The 5829-nt window shown below is 38.7% G+C and overlaps 1 non-coding gene across 1 annotated transcript; it reads right to left on the reverse strand.

Annotated features, from left to right (window-relative positions):
* Nucleotides 1-5293: 5293 nt before the first annotated feature.
* Trnak-cuu (transfer RNA lysine (anticodon CUU)) lies at nucleotides 5294-5366 on the reverse strand. Its single transcript has one exon. It is a non-coding gene; the product is annotated as a tRNA-Lys (tRNA).
* Nucleotides 5367-5829: the final 463 nt, after the last annotated feature.

Consider the following 5829-nt stretch of genomic DNA (forward strand, 5'->3'; position numbering starts at 1 on the left):
CCACTCTTCCGTCATTGCTCTTAGAAGCATTCTCACGTCTAGCTTCCTTGTTGGATTTTCTTCTTTTCTTTTTGGTTTTTCAAGACATGGTTTCTGTGTAGCTCTGGCTGTCCTGGAACTCACTCTGAAGACTAGGCTATCCTTGAACTTAGATAGTCCCCCTGCCTCTCCCTCCCCAGTGCAGGGATTAAAGAGTGGCACCCAAAATTCTTAACAGCTGTTGCCATTTGGATGCCTCCAGCACATCTCTGGGCCTCTCTATGTTCTCCCTCCCTCCCTCCCTCTACCTATATGTGTTCAATATTGTCTGTTTATTGCTTCTCTTGAACAGATGTTAAATTAATTTTGAGGCTCAAATATAAACAGCACATTTATAAGAACTAGCCATTCCCCGGGCAAAAATGACAGATACAAACATGGGTCTAATGATGAACTAAAGTGGACAGAAATTAAATGACAGCTTATGGAAAGATTGGAGTTTGACCTTTGATCCTGGCACCCACATGGTGGAAGAAGAGAATTGTCTCCAGAAAATTGTCCTCTGACTTCCATACACAGGCTAAGGCATGTGCAACACAATTAAATTTTAAATGTTTTACGAGTCTGAATATTATATTCTTAAGTAATTCATACAAACCAAAGGTCTCCTTCAATGCCTTACAGAGGATGAATGGACCTTGGACATATCTGGGCAGAATGATATGCCAAATCTGCATTTCATTGTCTGATTTATCTTCATTTCTTCTTTTTCTCCTGATCCTCCTGCCTCCAACTTCTAAGTTCTGGAATCAGAGGCATGTACCACCATGCCCACCTCATTCCATTCTTTATTCCTCTACCAAAATAAAGCAAAACTTTGGTTAGATCAGCTGGCCAGCCCTTCCTTCCTTCCTTCCTTCCTTCCTTCCTTCCTTCCTTCCTTCCTCCCTCCCTCCCTCCCTCCCTCCCTCCCTTCCTTCTGCTTTTGCTTTCTTTCTTCCTTTTTCTCTATATAACAGTCTTTCTGTTAAAAACATTGATTATCATTGGGTGTCCAAATATGTGGTGGACTCAAGGCTCAATGTTTTGCCTGTGCCCACAGCTATCTCCCTCTACACTCTCATGGCTTGTCCCATCTTGTCTCTATGGGAACAGTAAGCAGAGCAGAGAAACAGGTCCCTCCAGACATTCAATTTTAAATAAACATCTCCCTTCCTGAGAAGACACTCCCAGTGCCATGGCAGCACAGGAGGAGCTTCAGTCACTTCCTATCCAATGGAGCATTTATTCAAGGCACTAACTGCATGTAAATATCCATTTATATCTTGCTGGAAAGTTGAGCATCACTTTTGTAAAAATTGAAGCTATGATTATCAGGTTTTATTTACTTGTTTGTATATTGTGTATAGTGTCTCGCAAAGTCCAGATTTTATCAGATTTTATTTACCTGCTTGTATATTGTGTATAGTGTCTCACAAAGTCCAGACTGATCTCAAACTCACCATAGTCAAGGACGGCCTCAAATGCTTGATCCTCCTGCCTTAGCTTCCCAAGTGCCACCATGATCACATTATCAATAATTTGTAACTATTTTCTCCCATTCTGTAGTTTACCATGTTACTCTCTTGATAGTGTGTAAATGGAGACCGCACTTTTGTTTTCTGATCTCCCAGGCTCAAATAATCACAAAAACTATATTAATTACAATAATAATCAGCCAACAGCTCAGGCGTATTTCTAGCTAACTCTTAAATCTAAAAGTAACCCATTTATATTATGTTATATTTTACCATGAGGCATGTGGTTTGTTACCTCACATCTTGGTTCTCAGGTGACTACATGACATCTGCCTGACTCTGCCTTCTTTCTCCCTGCATTCAGTTTAGGTTTCCCACTTAGCTATATTCTGCCCTGTGATAGGTCAAAGCAGCTTCTTTACTAACCAATGGTAATAAACCATATTTACAGCATACATAGGAGAATTCCATATCATCTCCCCTTTTCTGTCTAAATAAAAAGGAAGGTTCTAACATTAACATAGTAAAATTACATATAACAAAACAGGAATCAATCAAGAATTACAGTTACAATATTTAGTCTTATTTGTATCTGGCAAAATTAAAGAAATAGTCTATCATCTATTTTATCTTTGTGAGTCTAAAGTTTCATATCTAATTTATCTTTTATCATAACTAAGGAAAAATATAACTATCTTCAACTCCATCAATGACCCAGAAGGATATAATATTACTTAAGTAAACAGGAAGTGCATTGTAAGCAACTTCCAAAACTCTAGAATTGACAGAGACATCTCGCTGCCTGTACAGTCACCCAAAGTTCTTCTGTACTGTTGGGGCATCCATATTCAGCCTACAGGCCCATAGTATCTGGTAAACTTCTCCTTGAAGCAGGAAATATGAAAGACTGTTTTGCCTCTATTAGTAGTTTGTCAGTCACTTTCTTCTGTTTCCTGCAGAATATCTGGCAGACTCTTTCATGAAGCAGGAACCATTCTTTTGACAGGTTCAGCAGTCATTTTTCTGTGGGTCCTGCATGTCCATCAAACATCAAGTCAATAGCAGTTTCTCACCCGAATGACTAGCCTTGTTACATTGAAGGCAAATTACATAATGAGTTTCTTCAATGCCCATCAACCTCTCTAAAGTATTTGATGTTGACAGAAGCAGACATGTCTCACTGTCAAGAAAAGTCTAAGTTCTTAAAACCTTTAAAATGCCATATTCTGTAGGTCTTTGAAGTATTGAAACATATCTCTGTATATCTATAAAAGCTAACTAAAATAACTACAGTAAATTTGACTATTATGACACGCTATTAATTTGTAATTTTAACTATGCATTACATTTTAAATGAGCTGTATAAACATAATACCTTAAACAAGAGTAGAAATATACATATAACAAAATTGACCTTAAATTTTTATCCAGAAACCAAGATCCATACTAATGTAAAATATTCATTTTTATATCAAAGTCATCCCTGCATTTGAAAGAAAGATGTTAACTGTGATCATTAATCATTTATACCCAATTCCTTTTAAATGAAAGAAAATTTATAAGCAATCATTTTGGGAATTTGGGCATAGTTTGTCCCAACTGCTTTCTGCTATTTTTTGGGTAAAGTATTTTAGGGAGGGATCATGGAGACCTTTCAGGAGTATCTTGTTCCATTAAACCACATTAGTCTGGAAGGAATCCACAGGTTCCCATCCTCTGGGAAAACAAAAACATAACTTCTTTTCCAAAGTAACATATCCCTAGAATCAAATTTTGAAGTCAAGATACCTTTAAAATATATGTTTTTTAGCTTAGCAGCCCCCAGAATCAAATGTTTTTCAGGAGTTAACTCATTAACAGTCAAAAAAAAACCCCAAGAAAACACAATAATACACATAATCCAGACTCTGTATTTTCCATTTTTATGTAACTTATCTTTTTTACTCTATTATTTTTTAATATTTATTTTATTATCTTTACTCCTTTAATCTATGTGGAAGGATGCTTAAAAGAAATCCCACACTAGCTCAGCATTGAGAAATAGATGGCTATTTATTTAGGGGTAGACTCGCAAATCAGAATCCTCTGCTTGAATGGGGAATAGAAACTGAATCCAGCAACTGGAAGGAGAGCAGAAACATACTCTACATTGGCTTATATAGTATATAAGGCCACACCCCAGTGGGCAGATAATCACTGGCTGTAAGACTTCCTACAGCAAATCTATGACTGTCTGTACTCTTTCATCTCTCTCTCCTAAGCTCATGTACATGTATCCAACACTGTGACCCATTCAGGTGTCTTTTTTTTATTTTACCAGAATCTGTCTTATTGTGTATCTGTAATCATTTTCTGACCAGGAGATTTTTTTTTAATGCTAAGCAGGAGTGGCTAGGCTTTGCCTGTTGGCTCTGCCCTGTCCAACATGATGGTGGTATGTTCTCTACCTCTATGAGCCATACTCACTCCCCAGCACCAGGGACGCAACAGGTCTATGTCACCATTAAGCAACTTGTAGGACTCTGCCCACAAACCACATTTAAGTGCTCTGCAGCAGGACCTTGTTGGAAGAGGCTTTTGTTTGTCCCAGCTGCCCAGAATCAAAATAATCATACAGAAACTGTATTCATTAAACCATTGCTTGGCTCATTAGCTCTAATTTCTTATTGGCTAACTCTTACATCTTAATTTAACCCATTTCTAGTAATCTGTATACATGGCAGTGGCTTACCAGCAAAGATTTGGCATGTCTGACTCTGGCAGCTGCATGGCATCTCCCTGACTCCGCCTTTCTTTCTCCCAGCATTCCGTCTAGTCCTCTCCGCCTACCTAAGTTCTGCCCTATCAACAGGCCAAGGCAGTTTCTTTATTCATTAATGGTAATCACAGCACACAGAGGGGACTCCAACATCACCAAGGAGCCAGAGCCATCTATGTCATCAGTATGAACCAGGAAGCTATCTCTTAAAAAACCCACACCTCTGCTTGTGGCCAACAAAAAGAGCCTATTTGAAAAATGCAGTTGCCAAGAAGCTCCAACTGACTCCCATTTTTGTGGGTCTAGAAACCCTTTCCTTTAAAAGCTTTCTTAGGCTTTCTGTGGATGTACCAAATGTTGGGTGCCGAACCTCGGGCACCATTATGTAAACAGAGATTGTGCCTTTGTTTCCTGACTACCCAACTGACTCCCATTTTGTGGGCCTAGAAACCCTTTCCTTTAAAAGCTTTCTTAGGCTTTCTGTGGATGTACCAAATGTTGGGTGCTGAACCTCGGGCACCATTATGTAAACAGAGATTATGTTTTTGTTTCCTGACTACCCAGACCCAAATAATCACACAAAACTATATTAATTACAACACTGTTTGGCCAATGGCTTAGGCGTATTCCTAGTTAACTCTATTTTACCATGAGGTTTGTGGTTGGTTACCTCACATCTTGGTTCTTGGGTGACTAAGTGGCATCTGTTTGACTCTGTCTTCTTTCTCCCTGCATTTAGTTTATTTTCCCACCTTGCTATATTCTGCTGTTGCGGGAGGTCCTTCCGCCCCTCCAACCAATAGCTGCTGTGATACCAGCCCATTGGGGCGTGGTCTCTCTCCCTTTAAAAAAGCGGCTATTTCCTCTGCTAGCTCTCTTCACTTCCTGCTCCGCCGGAGACTAGACTCCCTTCCTGGTTGTGCAGATGGCTGTTGTCTGGGACGGTGATCTGTAAGTTTTCCCCTTTAAATAAATAACACCCTATTAATCATAACTCCAAACTGGTGTGGCCTTGTTCGTGACTTACGCCTTCATCTGGTGCCCAACGTGGGGCTCGAACCCACGACCCTGAGATTAAGAGTCTCATGCTCTACCGACTGAGCTAGCCGGGCCATAGTCATAGAAAGATCAAATCGAACTATAAAAGATATGTTGAATAAACAGAAAGGGGTGGAAAACACCCCCAGAAATAGGTTACATAATGCTTTGTTAACCTTGAATTTTCTTAACGCTANACACGCTATTAATTTGTAATTTTAACTATGCATTACATTTTAAATGAGCTGTATAAACATAATACCTTAAACAAGAGTAGAAATATACATATAACAAAATTGACCTTAAATTTTTATCCAGAAACCAAGATCCATACTAATGTAAAATATTCATTTTTATATCAAAGTCATCCCTGCATTTGAAAGAAAGATGTTAACTGTGATCATTAATCATTTATACCCAATTCCTTTTAAATGAAAGAAAATTTATAAGCAATCATTTTGGGAATTTGGGCATAGTTTGTCCCAACTGCTTTCTGCTATTTTTTGGGTAAAGTATTTTAGGGAGGGATCATGGAGA

Source organism: Alexandromys fortis, unplaced genomic scaffold (genome assembly GCF_014885135.2).
Source record: "Alexandromys fortis isolate MF-2015 unplaced genomic scaffold, M_Fortis_MF-2015_v1.1 scaffold_238, whole genome shotgun sequence".
Classification (NCBI taxonomy): Eukaryota; Metazoa; Chordata; class Mammalia; order Rodentia; family Cricetidae; genus Alexandromys; species Alexandromys fortis.